Genomic DNA, 20,750 nt, shown 5'->3' with positions numbered 1-20,750 from the left:
TGCAAAGCATTGCATCAAAAATTGTACTTAAACGCCCCTGTTAAACAGGGGCAGAAAAATTGGGCTGATGGCATCAACCAGAACCAGAAATGTTCTTCCAACATATCAGCGGAGGAGGAAGAGGATAGACAATCAACATAACAGGAGAGTCACTCAGCATCAGCATAGGCAGTCTTGAAGGGATGTGATATTTCAAAAAAAATTATTCTGTTACATCAGCTTCAGGTGCTTGGTAGCTGTGGGTGATCCAAGACTGATTCATCTTGATGAAGGTCAGTCAATCAACTGATTCCATGGACAGGCGCACCCTGTGATCGGTAACAAAGCCACCAGCAGCACTGAAGGTGCGTTCCGAAAGAACGCTGGATGCAGGACAGGCCAGTAGCTCAATTGCATACTGTGCAAGCTCTGGCCAGTGATCCATCCTCAAGACCCAGTAAGCCAGAGGATTTTCGGTGGGAAAGGTGTCCAAGTCTGACCTTGCCACTAGGTATTCCTGCACCATGTAAATCAGACGCTGGCGATGGGTGCTGGAACCCATCATACCTTGGGGCTGCGGACTAAAAAATTGTCTGAAAGCATCAGTCAGACGGCCACCTTCTCCACCGCTCCTTCTGATCGATGCCTCAGCAACACGTTGTCCAGGACCAGGAGTTTGTAACCTCCCAGTCTCTGGGAACGCGTTGCACAGACCTTTCTGCAAGGCCTCCCGGAGATGTCTCATCCTCTGCTCCCTCTGCGATGGCAAGATAAGGTCGGCAACCTTACCCTTGTACCGTGGATCAAGGAGAGTGGCCAGCCAGTAATGGTCCCTCTCCTTGATCCGAAGAATACGGGGATCCTTCCACAGGCTTTGCAGGATCAGGGAGGCCATGCAGCGTAGGTTAGCTGAGGCATTCGGTCCGGAGTCCTCTGGGTCACTAAGGACAACATGATCCGCAGCTACCTCCTCCCAGCCACGTACAAGTCCACGTGTTTCTTGGGACTGTAAATCATCCCTACAAGACTGCTGCTGCTGCTGCTGCTGATGCTGAGTGCCAGCCTCCACCTCCATGCTGACACAATCATCCTCCTCCTCCTCTTCCTCCTCCTCATCCTCTTCCTGTGTGATGGGTGGCACAGCAGGAACACTGTCTGGATAAAGGGGGCCTTGAGAGGCAAGGAAGTCCTCCTCTTCCTGCCTCTGTTCTGCCTCAAGTGCCCTGTCCATTATTCCACGCAGCGTATGCTCCAAGAGGTGGACAAGAGGTACAGTGTCACTGATGCATGCACTGTCACTGCTCACCATCCTTGTGGCCTCCTCAAACGGTGACAGGACAGTGCATGCATCCCTGATCATGCCCCACTGGCGTGGTGAGAAAAAACCGAGCTCCCCTGACCCTGTCCTGGTGCCGTAGTCGCACAGGTACTCATTGATGGCCCTCTGCTGCGTGTGCAGCCGCTGCAGCATGGCCAACGTTGAGTTCCACCTGGTGGGCATGTCACATATAAGGCGGCTCTTGGGCAGGTTCAACTCCTTTTGGAGCTCAGCCAGCCGAGCACAGGCATTAAATGATCGGCGGAAATGCACACAGACTTTCCTGGCCTGCTTCAGGACATCCTGTAAGCCGGGGTACCTGCCCAAGAACCGCTGCACCACCAGGTTAAGGACGTGAGCTACACAGGGCACATGGGTCAGTTGTCCCTGTCGAAGGGCGGAGAGGAGGTTGGTGCCATTGTCGCAAACCACCATTCCTGGCTTAAGCTGGCGTGGCGTCAACCACCTCTCGGCCTGCCCCTGCAGAGCTGACAAAACATCCGCCCCAGTGTGGCTCCTGTCCCCCAAACAAACCAGCGCAAGCACGGCATGGCATCGTTTTGCCTGCGTACTTGCGTAGCCCCTGGAACGCCTACTGAGCACCGCTGGTTCTGAGGACAGAGCACTGGAAGAGGCCATGGAGGAAGAAGAAGATGAGGGGGTGGAGGAGAGAGGTGTGTCACAACCAATAGTAGCATTTTGGAGGCGTGGTGGCGGAACAACCTCCAACACTACTGCACCTTGTCCTGCATCCTTCCCAGCTGCCAGAAGAGTGACCCAATGGGCCGTGAAAGACAGGTAACGTCCCTGTCCATGCCTGCTGGACCATGAGTCAGCGGTAATATGCACCTTACCGCTGACCGCCCTGTCCAACGAGGCAAGGACATTGCCTTCCACATGCCGGTAGAGAGCCGGAATCGCCTTCCGTGAGAAAAAGTGGCGTTTGGGGACCTGCCACTGAGGAACCGCACATTGTACAAACTCACGGAAGGGGGCCGAGTCTACCAACTGAAAAGGCAGCAGTTGAAGTGCTAGCAATTTAGCCAAGCTAGCATTCAACCGCTGGGCATGTGGATGGCTGGGAGTGAACTTCTTTCGCCGGTCCAGCAGCTGGGGCAGGGACATTTGCCTGCTATAATCGGACGTGGGTTTACCGCTAGCAGAGTTCCCGGAAGCACTTGGCTGTGACACACCTAATTCTACACCTTCATTCCTCTCAGAGCAGGTTTCAGAGAGGACTGAAGGTCTAGTGGGGTTGGAGATGCCAGCTGATGAGGAGCAAGGAGAGGTCCGCTTTGTTCTTTGGTGTGGGTCTTTGAGGTACGCTTGCCAACGAGCTGCATGGCAGGTCAACATATGTCTGGTCAAGCATGTGGTGCCCAAGCGGCTGATGTTTTGGCCACGCGAGATACGCTTGAGACATATGTTGCAAATAGCAGCGGTGCGATCTGATGCACTCGTCTCAAAAAAGGCCTACACCAAAGAACTTTTAGAATAACGCGCAGAGGCAGCGCCCTGCACAGCCGGAGCTCTGCGGTGTGATTCAGCCGGTGTGCTGCCCCTAAGCTGGCCCCCGGAGGGCATCCTGCCTCGTTGGACATGTGCCTCCTCCTCCTCCTCCTCTCTCCTTCCAGGCACCCACGTGGAGTCAGTGCCCTCATCATCCCCTCCCTCTTCATCGCTGTAGAAAACCTGGCAGTATGCTGCAGCTTGTGGAACATGACTGCCAGATTGTGTCCTTCTTGAGCATCCCCTCTCTCTGTGCTCACGCTACTGCCTTCCTCTAGCTGAGTGTCATCATCAGAGCCCACAAAACACTGGGCATCCTCCTGGAGCATGTACCCAACACTGTGCTCAAAGAGTTCAGGAGACTCCTCAGGAGGACGTGGTGGGTCTAGGGAAGGAGTCACTGATGATGACATTGAGAGGAGGGAAGACGATGCGTTGGCAGCTGCTTTGCTAGTACCCTGAGACTGGGTGAGAGAGGATGAGGAGGATGAAGAGGGCTTGGTCATCCACTCTACCAAGTCGTTGGCATGTTGCGGTTCAACATGTCCAGCTGCCGAAAAGAAGGACAAGCGTGTCCCATGGCCACGTGCTGATGACAATGCACCGCGTCCACGACCAGCACTGTTGTCTCTAGACACAGAGCCTGCTTGCCCTCTTTTATCGGCTCGCGCCTGTCTGCCTCTCAATGCTGGCCTTCCAGACATGGTAATGGCCTGAAGGGAGTTGGGTAAAACAGCAGTGTAATGGAGTCACACAACACCCACTAAGCCCTGCAGATGGCTCTATTAGAGAACAGCAATAAACGGTAGATACAGGTGTATATTGTGCTGGAGTCACACAACACCCACTAACTCCTGCAGATGCCTTTATTATAGAACACCAGAGATAAAGGGGTATACTGTAATTGAGTCACACAGCACCCACTAAGCCCTGCAGATGGCTCTATTAGAGAACAGCAATAAAGGGTAGATACAGGTGTATATTGTGCTGGAGGCACAAAAAACCCACTAACTCCTGCAGATGCCTTTTTTATAGAACACCAGAGATAAAGGGGTATATACAGATGTATACTGTGCTGTGCTGGAGGCACACACAACTTCCAATAACTCCTGCAGATGGCAAGTGGGCTCAAATAGAGAAGAGCTATGTAGGTGGATATAGCGGTGTGTACTGGGTACAGAGCACGCAGACAGCACGCACAAGCTCCTAACACTACTGACTGCAAGCTCTATTATAAAAGATAGATCACTAGCTATATAGGTGAGGTGAATATAGCGGTGTATACTGCGGTCAGGGCACACAGACAACAACCACTACACAACAGCAAGATCGAAAATCAGCCAAAAACTATCGGTGTGTACTGTGTTGAAGGTACACAGAACACCCACTAACTGCTTCAGACGCCAACACACTACACTAGGCCGCCGCGCTGGCGGCCTTATATAGTGTGGGGCGTGTACTACACAGCCTGAGCTATGATTGGCCACAGGCATCCTGCCTGTGGCCAATCATGGCTCTCCTCGCTGCTGGCGCTGTGATTGGCCAAGCATGCGGGGTCACAGTGCATGCTTGGCCAATCATGAGCCAGCAATGCACTGCGATGACGCAGTGCATTGTGGGGCGTGAGCGCCACACGAATTTGGCGCGAACGGCCCATAACGTTCGGAATTCGCCGAACGGGCGAACAGCCGATGTTCGAGTCGAACGTATGTTCGACTCGAACACGAAGCTCATCCCTATTCACACATCTCCGGAGCGGCTCCAGCATGAATTGAACAGGAGCCCTGTACGTCTTTTGGTCTGTTTCAGGTCCGAATCCAGCCCCAAATTCGGGCTGAAATCGGACCTGAAACAGTGAATGGAGATGTGTGAATCCAGCCTAAAAGTTGGTCTTTACGCAATGAATGGCCACTATAAATTCCTTGTGTTGGCTTTGAGTTATCTACATCTACATGCATGGGCGTCCGCAGAACTTTTTCCAAGGGGGGGCATCATTTCAAGGCCACTCATGCTCCGCCCCTTTTCGACAATCTCATGAAAATCTTTACACTGGTAATACATATGTGTTATATAACAGATAATTCATCTTCACTTTGTATTGGAAGTTACTCTGACTGTGTTCCATGCCCATATAGCCTAGAGAATGTACATCTTTTTACATTGCAATACATCTGTTGTGGCCATATTTTGATCTCATACTGTCACTGCATAGACTGTTTTCATCAAGATAAAAATATGGCAACAACAGATGTATTGCAATGTAAAAAGATGTACATTCTCTAGGCTATATGGGCATGGTACGCAGCCACCTGAGTAACCTTGCGGACACCCATGCTTTCAAAAACCAGCCCTGGAAAAAATTTCATACCAGCCTCACAGCATTATTATACCAGCCCAGCAGCATAACGTCATTATTTTCTTGTTCATGAAAGGGAAAAACCATACATTTTAAAGCACATTTGATGAAGAGAGTATTAGATATAGATATGAAATCACATAGGGCTTTTTATATATATATATATATATATTCAAATTCCAGTTAATAGTGGTAAGTGATCAATCATCAAGGGGGACCCCAGAAATATAAGGAATATAAGGAGGAAACCCTTTATATCAGTGCCCCTTACATTATCGTATTCACTCCCCCCTTACATCAGTGACCCCCGACTGGCCTGACGGTGCTTTCACTGACCTCCTCTCACGTGCACTTTTGCAGGGCTCAGTCAGTCGGCTCCAGCTTGGAGGTTTTATCCTATAGTCTCCTATCCACAGTCCACACAAGTCTGACTTCTCCCATGACCCCCATCCCGGCGGTGCTCCCACTTTTGACTCCTCTCCAGACTCCCTAAGAGACTTCAGACATGCTACAGGAGATGGACAGAGACTGCAGACTTGATGCAAGAGCTCAATGCAGCCTCACCAGTGCCCATCAAATTCAGCCTCACTGTGCCCACCAATGCAGCCTCACTGTGCCCACCAAATGCAGCCTCACTGTGCCCATCAAATGCAGCCTCACTGTGCCCATCAAATGCAGCCTCGCTGTGCCCATCAAATGCAGCCTCGCTGTGCCCATCAAATGCAGCCTCACTGTGCCCACCAAATGCAACCTCACTGTGCCCACCAAATGCAGCCTCACTGTGCCCTTCAAATGCAGCCTCACTGTGTCCATCAAATGCAGCCTCACTGTGTCCATCAAATGCAGCCTCACTGTGTCCATCAAATGCAGCTTTACTGTGCCGTGAATGCAGTCTCACTGTGCACATCATTGCAGCCCCTCCTGTGCCCCATGTCCCAGTCTGCAGTCCCTGTCTGTGGGAAGGTGTGTTGTTTATGCTCGGTACAGTACCTTGCATGCCAGCAGGATATCCATGACGGCCAGCAGCAGGCAGGGTCTGTTCTCGTTTTGGATGGGGACGGTGCTCCTTCCAGAGGATTTGTCTGCTGTGAGATGGAGTGGTCCCTGGCCACCTGCACCTTCAGCCGTCCTCATTTTCTGGCCCCAGTCAGCCTGCCCTCTGGTCCTGGGGAAGTGGAGAGCACTGAGTGGGAGTTGGAGAGAAGGGGGAGCAAAGAGTAGTGGCGGGGTTGGAGAACACATGGGTGGGGGCAAAGAGTGAGGGGGAGTGGAGATCACAGGGGTGGGGAGCGGAGAGTGCTTGGGGGGAACTTGAGAGCACTGGGGGGGGGCAACAAGAACAGGGGTAGAGAGCACGGTAGGCTAAGAGCACTGGGGGGGCTAAGAGTGTGGGGTGGTGAAGAGCACTGGGGGGGGGGCACAAAGAGCAGGGGTGGAAAGCACGGGGGACTGGAGAGCACTATGGGGGGTGGAGAGCACATGGGTGGGCGCAAAATGCAGGGGGAGAGGAGAGTACAGGGGTGGGGAGTGGAGGGTGCTAAGGGGGAGCCAAAAAGAACAGGGGTGGAGAGCACGGAGGGTAGAAAGCACTGGGGGGGGGGGGGCTGGAGAGCACCAGGGGGGCAGATAGAACAGGGGTGGGGAGTAAGGAGGGCTGGAGAGCACTGGGGTGGGGGCTAGAGAGTGATGGGGAGAGCTGAAGAGCACTGGGGGGGGAGAACAGGGGGGGAGCATTGGGGGGAGGGGAGAGCACTGAGGGGAGAGCACTGGAGGGGAAAGAACAGGGGGAGAGAGGAGAGCACTGGGGGAGAGCACTGGGGGGAGTCAAAATATCAGATTTAACCACTTGCCTACTGGGCACTTGCCTACTGGGCACTTAAACACCCCTCCTGCCCAGACCAATTTTCAGCTTTCGGTGCTCTCACACTTTGAATGACAATTACTCAGTCATGCAACACTGTACCCAAATGAAATTGTTGTCCTTTTTTCCCACAAACAGAGCTTTCTTTTGGTGGTATTTGATCACCTGTGTTTTTTATTTTTTGCGCTATAAATGAAAAAAGACCGAAAATTTTGAAAAAAAACGCATTTTTCTTTGTTTCTGTGATAAAAAATTTCAAATTATTAATTTTTTTTCATAAATGTTGGCCACAATTTATACTGCTACATATCTTTGGTAAAAATAACCCAAATGAGTGGATATTATTTGGTCTTTTTGAAAGTTAGAGAATCCACAAGCTGTGGTGCGAATCACACAAAATTGAGCACATCTGATGTACTGGTGGTCTATCTCATTTCTTGTGACCCGAACAAGCCAGGAAAGTAAAAATACCCCCCCAAATGACCCCTTTTTTGAAAGTAGACATTCCAAGGTATTTAGTAAGAGGCATGGTGAGCTTTTTGATGTTGTCATTTTTTCCCATAATTCTTTGCAAAATGAAGATTTTTTATTTTATTTTAATTTTTTCCACAAAATTGTCATTGTAATAGGTTATTTCTCTCACGTGGCATGTGTATACCACAAATAATGCCCCAAAATAAATTTTGCTACTCCTCCTGAGTATTACGATACCACATGTGTGGGACTTTTCCACAGCCTGACCACATAGAGAGGCCCAACATGCAGGGAGCACCGTCACGTGTTCTAGGAGCATAAATTACACATCTAACTTGTTGACTACCTATTACACTTTTGAAGGCCCTGGAGCACCAGGACAATGACACGTGACACCAATGTGGCACTGATGACAGATGGCACTGATACGTGGCACTGATACATGGCACTGATGCCAGATGCCACTAATACGTGACACTGATGACACGTGACACTGACAGATGGCACTAATATGTGGCACTGATGACAGATGGCACTTATACATGGCACTGATGACACGTGGCACTAATACGTGGCACTGATGACAGATGGCACTAATATGTGGCACTGATGACACGTGACACTAATGACAGATGGCACTGATATCTGGCATTGATGACACGTGACACTGATAACAGATGGCACGTGACACTGACAGGTGGCACTGATGACAGATGGCACTGATATGTGGCACTGATGACAGATGGCACTAATATGTGGCAATGATGACACATGACACTGATATGGCACTAATGACAGATGGCACTATGTGGCACTGATGACACGTGGCACTGATGACAGATGGAACTATGTGGCACTGATGGCACTGTGGCACTGATGACATGTGGCACTGATATGTGGCACTGATGACAGGTGGCACTGATGACAGATGGCACTTATACGTGGCACTGGGGACAGGTGGCACTGGGGACAGATGGCACTGATGACAGATGGCACCGATGACAGGTGGCAGTGGGGGCAGATGGCACTGACAGGTGGCAGTGGGGGCAGATGAGAGTGGGGGCAGTGGGGACAGGTGGCAGTGGGGACAGATGGGCACTTTATTTTCCTTTATTTATTTATTTTTATTTTTACACTAACCGCTGTGAGATCTCACAGCGGTTCATCTCTCCTTCCTCACACGCTGTCTGTGTGAGGAGGGAGAGCGGCGATGAGAGATGATCTCATATGTTTACATATGAGATCATCTCTCATTGGGCACGCCGATCGCGCTGTAAACGGCCGGTGTGATTGGCCGTTTACAGCGATCTGTGACTGGCTGTGTCCAGCACAGAAGTAAACAGGAGGACGTCCAGGGACGGCCTCCCGGCAGTTAGCGTCCGCTCTGTAGCTGTCTTTCGGCTATAGGGCGGGCGCGAAGTGGTTAAAGTCCAACATACTTATCCTTAGCTGTATCAACCCTGTACAAAATTTCTGTATGGACCCAACAAAAGTAACAGAAACTCTGCACTGCTCAATGAAAGATCTGGTTGAAAGAGGCAATGTTCAAAGGTCAATATATATACAGTCCTAGGCAGTATAAAAATGTGCAGTTTCTTTGTATAAAACAATAAAAGTGTATCAATAAGAACAATAAAAGTATATCAAACACTCAAATGATTCTTCATAGAACAGTGATAGGAAATATATCCATATGGTGTGCAAATGCAGTGAAATAAAACAGTGCTCAAAAGAAGGTGCACTACAATTGCAATAAATCCTGAAGGAATAGCTAAAATCCTAAACTATATAAAAGCATACAAAAAAGTTTCCCGCATATAGGTATATGCTGCAAATGCAAAAGATAAGTAGTGTCCATATAAAGTGCAAGGTAGGTAGGGAATGACCTGCTGAAGTCATGTGACAGTGATGAACACGTGCGGGAACACGAGGCACCGGAAGTGACATGGGCGAGCTCGCAGCTCGTTTGTATTATATGCCTGTTTGATACTTCTTATTGTGAGTACCTTGATTTTGCTTTTACTGTTTTGTCAATAAACATTTGGAAATACTACACTATCGTGCATCCCTCTTTACATCCCCCCATGCCCCATTGCAAAGTTCATTGGATGCGGACACACCAGGGACAATAGGGGGACTCTGATTCCAGACTAGAGACACACACCAGTGGAGCCAGATACGCCATACTGGGAGGCTGCCAAGAAACACATTGAGATATACCCACATGCTGTTACCTTACAGCAGTAAGGTAAGGGCACAGTAAGGGCACATCTATACATTACTCTGTGCAGGAACCAGGAAGTCACCTATCATCAGAACTTTATGCCAGAGGATTGTCACCAACACCAGCACTTTGTCATTTTATGCTGACACTACTAATATACAGCCACTTACCTACCTTGCACTTTATATGGGCACTACTTATCTTTTTTGCCTTCACCTATAAGAACATTTGCAGCATATACCTATATGGAGGAAACTTTTATTTATGCTTTTATATGCTGTTTAGGATTTTACCTATTCATTCAGGATTTATTGCAATTGCAGTGCACCTTCTTTTGAGCACTGTTTTTTTCACTGTATTTTCACAACATATGGATATATTTCCTATCACTGTTCTATGAAGAATCATATGCACACATTTGGTAGCACAGGAATATCATTGCATTATAGAAACTTTGCACTGATTGAAGTCTTAAGCTGCTTTCACTCTGAAAGTGCTGGCTGTTAGTGGTAAAGCACCACTCGTTTTAGCGGAACTTTACCGCTGTTCAAGCGGCACTTTTGCTACGCTTTTTTGGCCACTAACGGGGCACTTTTAACACCAAAAAAGGATTTAAAAACGCCCGGGTTGCGGTGCTTCCGAGTTGCTTTTCAGGCTTTCCATCCATTTCAATAGGCAGAGAGTTTCGGGAGCGCTGTATACATCCAATTCGCATAGCAGGAAATTGTGCAGGAGATTGTGACCAGCTCTCTATGTAGCCAGTTTACATATCTCTGCAGCGGCTCCGGTGCAAATTGCACAGGAGTCCTGTGTATCTTTTGGTCCATTTTAGGTTTGAATTCAGCCCAAAATTCGGGTGGTAATTGGACCTGAAATGGTGAAGGTATGCGCATCAGACTCCTGCTGTGAGCCGGAGTGTGCTGCGGTAACGGTGTGAGCCCAGCCCCGAGTGTGAATGGATGCTTTTTGTTGGCTGTTACATGGGCTCATATTGCCTTAGGCCGCGTACACACGGGCGGATTGTCTGCCCAACTAAGTTCGTCAGACAATCCGACAGACAGTCCGTTCAACTTTTGAATGAACGGACTTGACCACACACGATGAACAGACAGTCCGCTGAAAACTTGCGTGATGACGTGTACAGCACGTACGACGGGACTAGAAAAACGACGTCCAATACACTGCAATGCAACCTTCGGCCGTGTAAATCCTTTCTGAGCATGCGCCATACTTAGTCCGTCCAACTTGCCTACACATGAGCGGACTGTCCGCTGAAACCAAGTTTGGACGGACAAAACCAAGTTTGGACGGACAAAATTACGGAAATTCCGAAAGACAAAGTCCGTCAGACTGTCCGCTGAGTGTACGTGGCCTAAGTGTGAAGGTTTCGATTAATGGAATAAGGACAAGGAAATGCAACTACACATCTAGGGTTCCAATTTATCTTGGGGCTAAGATAAGCATGACACACACATGAATACCTTGGTGTAATACTAAAGCTGGCCAAAAATGGTTTGAATGCAGAACCGGCCAAAATTTGAACCATGTTAAGCCGGCTGAATGTACCCAAGTTGATCAATCGATCAACTTGGGTACAACCAGTCTGCCATATTTTAGATGCGATTATTGCAAGCAGCTGTTATAGCCGCTAGCAACAAGCACTGTCTTATCCCAGTGGGGGATGCTTCCCCCGCCGTGATAAGAAAATGGCTCAACAGGAGGGATTCCCCTGTTAACACTGACTGTGGTCGCAGGAAATAAATTTGCTCTATCTACTGCCTGCCTTAGCAACTTATGTAACAACCTCATGCAATAAAATTATGATCTCCTAGTCCCACCAAAAAACATAAAGAATACGTTACATAAAAACTGTCCCTATGTTTCTTTTAGGAAGGGAGCCTGCAAGGTGCCAAAATGTCGGTTTCTTATTACTTATGTGGTGCTATCTTCACAATAAGGTCTTGCTTACACCAGTAAAATCTCTACCACCTCTACCAGTCCATCTCTGAAAATTGATCAGTGATAGACTGCTTTTCAAAAGGAGGTGGACTAGTGGTTTCCAGGCATTCAAGGCAATACTGTTGCCTTTTGAATGCTATTTTTTGACTGTTTATGTATGTAGGGATCACTGGTTGTTAAGGACACTGGCGGCTGCCCGCTCCTTGACCATCAGTCACATCCAAGTTACACCTTTCCAAAGTAGCATCAAAGTTTCGACAAGTGTGAATGGAGCCTCACTGATGCAAATTTGATGCTACTTTGATGCTACTTGAGTGTCATCAAAGTGGCATCAGAGTTGCACTACATGAACAGAACTACTTTCCTATTAGCCAAAAAAACAAACAAACAGCAAAACGCAGAGCAAAACGCACTGGAAAAACTGATCAACCGCAACCTACATAGACGTGAGCCTAACCTTAGTGTTTTGTACCTCAATGCATTATATTCTCTAAGGTAAAAAACTCCCAACTAGTTGTCCCCCCCCCATCCCTAAACACTTACTTGCCACCTCTCACGATCCAGTGCTGTCCAGCTGCAGCCCAGCTCTCCTCTCTTCCAGGTCCCAAAGGCTGCTGCTGCTGTCAGTCAAACTCCTGTAAGGAGTAAAAGGGAGTATGGCTTACCGGTGCTGTTTGTGTCTATTGGGCACACAGCCTAGATCAGGAGCGCACCCTCAAGGGTGCCCTGTTAGCACTGGACTTGCTGAGAGGGCACCCAGAGGTAAGGAGAAGTGGACAGTGCCAGCTGAGGACAGCCAAAGAGGAAGTAAGGGACCACTCTGTGCAATATTGATACACAAAGCAAGTAGTTGGGCAGCATAGTGGTGTTAGCACTTTCACCTAGCAGCATAAAGGGTTGCTGGTTCAAATCCCAACCATGACACCATCTGCTTGGAGTTTGCATGTTCTCCCTGTGCCTGTGTGGGTTTCCTTCAGGTACTCTGGTTTCCTCCCACACTCTAAAGACATGCTGGTAGGTTAATTGGATTCTGTCTAAATTGGCCCTAGAATGTGTGTTAGGGACCTTAGGTTGTAAGCTCCTTGAGGGTAGGAACTGATGTGAATGTACAATGTATATGTAAAACACTGCGTAAATTGATGGCGCTATATAAGTAGCTGAAATAAATAATAAGTATAAAGTAACATCTTTTTTATTTTAACTTAAAAAAAAGCCTTTAATATCACTTAAATATAAATTGTTGGTTCACCATGCTATATCTAGGGTCTGGATACTACCAAGTTCCAATGGCCCCTGAAGATCAGAAGAAGATAACCTTTATGTGTTCTTTGCGCTTCTATCAGTTTACTCACATGCCACAAGGCATTGGAGGTGCACCTGCAACCTTCCAAGGGTTAATGGAAAGAGTTTTGGGTGATCTAGTACCCAGGGAATGTCTTGTTTACCTCAATGACACTACTGTGTTTGGGGTTACACTACAAGAACATGAAGAATGACTTACATTGTCTAAAAAAAACAGTGACTGTCAGCAGACAAGTCTAACTTCGGCAGGTCATTAGTCACCTATGTGGGTTACATGGTCTCTGCTGAAGGAGTAGAAAACAAAAGCTGCTGAAGGAGTGGCTGCTGAATCAGCCAAAGTTGAAGTGGTGGTAAACTGGCTATAGAATATTGTAGAGTTACGTTCTTTTCTTGGATTTTGTGAATATTACCACAGATTTGTAGAAAGCTATTCAAAAGTGGGCAAAGCTCTTTATCATCTGTTAAAGACTGATGTGTGCAATCAAGGAAATCAGAATAGGTCTTTCAAAAGTCCTTTTGAGGACCACTGGATTTTTGCATGTGAATAGACTTTCACTCAATTGAAGAAGAAGCTGACAGAAGCACCAGTCTTAGCATATGCTGATGCCCAGAAACCATCTATGCTCCATATGGATGTGGCTTTGAAGGATTGGGTGGAGTATTGCACCAAGTCTATCCAGCTGAGCTATGTCCAATAATCTTAATCAGCTGAAGCCTCACTCCTAGTGAGCATGACTACCCAGTCCACGAGTTGGAGTTCCTGGCTCTTAAATGGGCCATTGTTGCTAAGTTACATGATTAACTGTATGGAGGTATGTTTGAAGTAAAAATAGATAATTCTCTGACGTACGTCCTAACCACATAGAAACTAAATGCCACAGAGCATTGCTGGCTGGATGGCTGCCTTATCAAACAATCAATTTACATTGAAGTCCAAACCTGGCCCAAAGAACACTGGAGCTGATGCTCAATCTAGACATTCAGGATTGGTCTTTGTTACCAAAAAGAGTGAATGGGAAAAATCCCTGGTTCCAGCATTGGAGCTCTGTGCTCTATGGCTGCAATAGATGAAAATCAAGTGGCCTTTTATGAAATTTATTTGATACACTCCAAAGGAGGTGGGCCAGAAATTGTGCCAGACATGTTTGACTATCCTGCAGCATTGGTGTCATTTGAGATCTGCTTCATATCTCCAACAGCAGATGGTCGGGAGTCAAAAGGTTGCCCCCCTAATTGGACCTCTGTTTAGAGCCATTAATGCCAAGGGGTTTTGAGGAAGGCCCATTGAGTGTAGTCAGTTCAAAGACAGACAAAGGACTGCTCTATCATGTGGTGTTGTATCATGACCACCCTGGGGGACGACAAATAGTTCTACCATATTTTTTAAAAATAATGTTTTTCAGAAGTCTGCATGATCACCATGGCCACCTGGGACCTGAAAAACCAAGATGAGAGATACCATGATTATTCTATGTAGACACTGCCTCAGATGTTAACAGAGGAAAGCCCTGCCAGTTCGAGCTGCTTCAATGGGGCACTTACATAAGCCCTATGGACGTAATCTGTTTAGATTTTCTCTGCATTGACAATGATTCAAGAGGAATTTTAAATGTACTGGTGGCGACCGATCACTTTACCTAATATGCCCAAGCTTTTCCTACCAAGGATCAAAAGGCAGTTACATTCGCAAGAGTGCTTTGGGAGAAGTATTTTATCCATTAAGGCCTATTCCACAGGTTAGACTCAGATCAGGACAAAGATTTTGAGAGCGACCCAATTTAGGAGTTTCTTCAGCTGCCGAAAACTCACAAGGTTGAACCACCCGTTATCACACTGAAGGTGATGCTGTCCTTGAGAGATTCAACAGGACCTTGCTTGATATGCTAGGTAACCTACATGCTGATGATAACCATACCTGGAGCAGCAGGGTTGAGGCCATGGTCTATGCTTTTAACAGCAACAGGCATGAGAATATATTATTCTCCCCATATTTGTTGATGTTCTGGAGGGAGCCTAGATTGCCCATTGACCTTCTTTTAGGAGTTTCCACCAATGGTATTAGTTATTAAAGTCATTAACAAACTGTGGCTCAATTAAAACTGCTTACCATTTAGCTGAAGAAAACACAGCTTAAAATAAATGAAGGGAACAAAACAAGGTTTCATCTCAAGAGAGATCAGAAACCAGGTAATAGAGTCTTGCTACGGAACTTGGAAGCATCTGGAAAGCATAAACTTGCTGACAGATGGTAGAAAGAGTTTTTACACTGGTGACTGAATTGGCTGGTATCCCAGTATACAAGATAAAGGTTCCAGAAGGTAGAATTAAAGCCTTGCATGGTAATCATTTGCTGTCCATTCCTCAAGTCAGTCATGAAGATTTCTCAGATGACACTAGGTAACTCACCCCAGCTTCAGTCAGACCTCTAATCTGATATATCGAAAACCCATGAGAGTGATTGGACTGTAGCTCCTGGGGTCTCTAGCCCAACAGCACTCTCTCCTTCAACCCCAAACCCTAAATCTCCAGAGTTTGTGCCTCAATTAGTGAGCATGTCTAGTCATGGACTCAGTCCTTCTACACAGCCAGTGCCATCCCTTCCCATGACTCATAGTCCAATTTCAGTGCCTGAAAACACAGGACTTCCTCAGAGGGATGTGTGGAGAGGGGAGAGAGTCAGACATCCTCCACCCGTTTTTGAATTATGATAATTTGGGGAACCCCAGGTTTATCACACACTTGTATCATGCTTGGCTAGGAGCAGTCTCCAGTTTAGTCAACATGTTGCCTGTTTCTGCTTCACCTGGCATGTATCGCTATTAACCTGTTGTTTTTTCTCAGCAAGCCATTGTAATGAGGATAGGACAACATTTTGTGTGTATGTTTACTTTGCAGACTGTATTGCCTTTGGTGGGATGGAAAGGTTTACCAGGGGATTGTATAGGAAACTGCTGCCTTATACTGTCTGTATTTGTAAATGCCTGTGCTGCTGATACTGTAAATTGTGTATGCACTTCCTGTCTCTGAATTGTTGGGTTGAAAACCCCAGAAGGAGGAATGGGAGAGAGAGAAAATGTCTGAGACCACATGTCCTGCCTATCGAAAAGCTGCTTTTAAAACAAGACCAGAATAGAGATTAATAGACAAGTGCCACTATGTTTAATAGTTTACTATTGCCCATAGCTTCTGGGTGTATACTGTATATATGTATGTCCTAAAAGTGCAGCGCTAAATAAAATTGCCATGTGTAAAACACCATATATGACATAGTGCAAAACTTTTGAAGTGAACAGAAAATCCAATCAAAATATTATTCAATCCAAAATTGTCCTTATGCAAAAGTGAAAAATATAATATGTTCATAAAGTGCAAAGTTCATAAATTGGTCACTAAAGTGCTCCTTTGATATGTAACTACACTGATTTTAAAATAAAACGATTGAGACCATACTACACCATGAGTTTGTGTGTGTGCAATTCTGAAACACAAAAACTCACGCATGCTCAGATTCAACTACGCGATGGAAGCTATTGGCTACTGGCTATTGAACTTCCTTTTTCTAGTCCCGTCGTATGTGTTGTACGTCACCGCGTTCTTGATGGTCGGAATTTGGTGTGACTGTGTGTATGCAAGACAGCTTAAGTGAAATCACATCAGAATTTATTCGGGGAAACCATCAGAGCTTTTTCCGACCAAAATTCCGATCGTGTGTACACTAATAGTATGAAATAGTAGTTCAGTAGTTCCTCAGCACCTCAAGTGATATATTTAATTTCTTGCAAAATCCCCAAACTTCACATGTGATAAAGCCATGCAATATATAGTCTGGAACCATTCACTGTCCTTTCCCAAGTAAAGCATGCATGAAAGGTGATATTCACACTCGTAAATGTAATTACAACCGGTAACTTTTAACACCTGTGCACACATCTTTTTATCAAATTGTATCAAAGAACTGCTCAGAGCAACAAATTAATGAAACAAACACAATGTTTATATAGTAATACAATACAGTGGTGGCTGGTGCTCAATATATTTTTTTTGGGGGGGGGGGGGGCAGCAAAGGATCTGCTTCCTGACTGGCCAGGAGGAGAATCAGGAAGACAATAGTGGATATTTATTCGCTATTGTCACACAACTGGGGGGGGGGGGGGCTCAGGGCGCAGTGCTCTCTGCCCCGAGCCCACCCTTTTATTAATCCAATTAGGCTCTAATCATGTGCTTAAAAAAAAAAAATTGCAATCCATGCGTTTGGCACCCTGCATGTAGATTAGGGTCGGGCGCACGAATTAGGGGGGGCAGCGCCCCTACGCCCCTTATTGATGGGACGCCACTGATACAATACATTGAAACATTTTACCTGGGTCTCCACCCTATTCTCCATTCACTGATCTATCTGTCTCCTTGATCTCCTTGTTATCTTACATGCACCATACCAGATAATTAGGTCTGTGATACAGAGAGTGCGTGCATAGTGGTCACCTTGCTGTTACTAGTAGGTAGTAGGTGAACCTGTTTATTGCAATAGAGTTTATATGCAGCTCCTGTTATTTTAGTTTACCCTGTCCCTTCAGACCTGGTATTCTATAGCTACCTTTAGCTCAAGGCTCAATAATCAGCACAATTCCATCAGGACTCTTGTTGGGCCCTTTTCTTTTCCAATTCCTGTTGTGCATTTGATGTATGTACTATTATTAATCTTTTCTTCTATAAAGCTTGTATTATTTCCATACTGGTGTGTATATATATATATATATATATATATATATATATATATATATATATATATATACCGTATTTTTGGCGAGCGTCGGGCAAGATCTCCCCGCTGAGCCTGTGGAGTGTGGAGAGGGGAGAGAGTCAGACATCCTTCACCCATAGTACAGATGCGGTGGCCGCTTGGGCTGCTCTATCTTCTGTCAGATGGATGTGATGACGTCAGGTAAAGCTGCATTTATGACACTGGTAAAAGGCTGTATTTAAGGCACTGGTAAAAGGCTCAATTTATGGCATTGATAAAAAGATGCATTTTTGGCACTGGTAAAAAGATGAATTTATGGCACTGGTAAAAAGATGAATTTATGGCACTGGTAAGACTGCATTTATGGCACTGGTAAGGCTGCATTTCTTTGGCACAGGTCAGGCTGCATTTATGGCACTGGTAAGGCTGCATTTCTTTGGCACAGGTCAGGCTGCATTTCATGGGCACTGGTAAATATTTTAATACACCATTTGGTTCAGAATATTTTTTTTTCTTGTTTTCCTCCTCTAAAACCTAGGTGCGTCTTATGGTCAGGTGCGTGAGTGAAAAATACGGTACTTATTTTTAGTATTTTTTGCTGTTTGTAGTAGATCCTCTGCTCCCAATTACTTTAATTAGATTACTGGTTAATTTCCCAGGAAGGAATTTCCCCTCTGTCCTGGGTGGAGGCACTGCCAACTTTATCATCAAACCCACTCTTCCACTTAGCTAAGGTTCTGCTTCTACAGGTTTAGCACAATATCCTGTTTGGGGAGGGCCATTTGTCATACCCCCATCAAAATGAGGGCTGAATGGGGACTGTGCATGTAACCACAGTGCCGTTTGGTTTGCGGATGTGGAGTGGTTCCATTGAATTAGGTGAGTTTGACAGGTGGTGCCACCTTGTTAAATTTGCCATGGTAGCAAAGCAAAGCATTATGGCCACAGCATGTTTATAACCCGCTCTGGCTGCATGTTATGTTTTAGGTTGGCTCAACTGTCTTTTTATACTGCCTCCTTTCCACCTATGTAAATGAGGTCTATATATGTGAAACCCCTTTTTTCTAAGTGATGGTGACCTCGTCATTTTGGCATGGCACTATCTGTAGCAATTTCTTAGAGCACCTCCTGATTGTTCAATGGTGAAGTACTGTGAGGAGTGCACCTAATGGCATCAAAGCAAAAAAAAAAAAAGCAAATCACAAATAAAAACTATGTAGTCATTTATTGATATTCCAGCTAAGGCCAGGCACTTCTTCTTGGGATAAAGGCTGGATAAAGGCAATCACTTCTTTCCGTTGAGCTGTAGGATTTTGATTTTTTTTTTCAACAGAACTTCCCAGCAGCGCTTTTTAACCCTCCCGTGATGTCAATCTGACCTCCTAATCTTGCCAAAAAAACATCAGGAACATAAATAAAGCATGGCAATCAATCATAAAAGAATACTGGTGCGCAACGTGTCTTTTTAGGCCTCATGCACACTGCAGCTGTCAAACACCTGTTTTTCTGCCCCTAAACCCCTTTATGTTAGCCTATGTGTTCATGCACAACATAGGAAATTACAAGCATTTACAGGCAGGGGCATTTTGGGGTAGAAATCTGAAAGCACCAAAATCATGTTCAGGAGAGAAGCGTTTGGACAGAAAAAATGTCTACTACCAAACTCTAGGGGCATTTAGTGTTTGAATGCTCATTTATTTCAATGGCTAGAATAAATAACTGTTCTGAACATGTCTAAACACGCCAAAGATTAAAACTTTTCACTTTTAACACTGTTTTTCTCCTGCCAGGAGAAAAGCGTTCAGAAGAGCGTAATGTGCACGAGGCCTTATAGTTGATATGTGTGGGTCATGTTCTAGTTGACTGGCAATGTTGCCTTGTGGAAGGGAGCCTGTGAGGTGCAGAAATGTCGGTCCATTGTCTCCGTTAAAGGGACCACAGCCCAAATATTGGGGAAATATACCCATACTTTTGCGCTTAAGTTTCTTTACACTTTTGTATTTTCTGTTTTCTGAGTGTAGCTGTGAGTATTGATTTTTGGAGCACTAAGCACAGTTTTTATTTTATTCTTTTTAGTTTCTGGAAAATGCAAATGTGGCACGTCTAGGGAGAAGCGCCGTTACGCACATATAAGCAGGTTGAATCGATCAGTGGGTGCTGTGCCGGCTGAGAGGGTTGGGGTTAATTTTTTATGCGCTTTCCTGATCTTTTTGGCAGGATTCCAGTCTGGGTCTAGCCGGTTTGCCCTATGTGATATAAATTGGGACAGTGGTCCGGGTCTGGGGAGTCCTCCAAAGGAGTCCAGGGGCCATCAGAGGTTCCACAGGAGACACTTAATGAGCACCGTTCAGCCTTGAGTGTGAGTCTCGCAGTGGATATATACAGACAAAGAGACCTGTAGGAGTAGGAGAGAGTCACCTGCCATGGCACGCAACAGAGACTTATAATTTGGGGTTCGCCCTGAAGACACCAGCACTGAGCTATGCCTCCGAAGGACCTACACTGGCATGAAAGCCTGTAAAGGACTATGGACACTGGAAAGAACTTTTGCAGATATGCTCGGGCAGCACATCAGCCAGTAGTTATAGTTAGGAGTAGGGAATTATCATGTCTTGTCTGTTAGACTGTAAAATATCTACTATTGCACGTTTATTAAAGTGTAAGTCCACCCTAAAACTAAAATCCCTGTATCTACAGACATCCACAATCTAACACTAACTTATCTAGCCCGTAAAGAAGAAATCAGCATACATCCTTTTTTTGAAGTCGATACGATCTCCAGCAGTGGAAGCTCTGCAGAGGACAAAGCCGACAACAGCTGTGAAATGAATGGGAAGTAACGTCACCCATAGACTTACTATGGGGCTTCCGTTGTCAGCTGGGTCCTCTGCACATGCGCCCACAGCGAAGCTGAAGCTGACAGCTCAGCACGAGTTTCGGGTCCGATTGGCTTAAAAAAAAAAAAGGTATGTATACTGATTTTTTTTTACAGGGTTAGATAGGTTACTATTAGATAGTGGCTATCTG

This window comes from Lithobates pipiens, unplaced genomic scaffold (genome assembly GCF_037356315.1).
Source record: "Lithobates pipiens isolate NorthernLeopardFrog02 unplaced genomic scaffold, aLitPip1_a1.2 Scaffold_19, whole genome shotgun sequence".
Classification (NCBI taxonomy): domain Eukaryota; kingdom Metazoa; phylum Chordata; class Amphibia; order Anura; family Ranidae; genus Lithobates; species Lithobates pipiens.
This window is presented reverse-complemented; position numbering follows the sequence as displayed.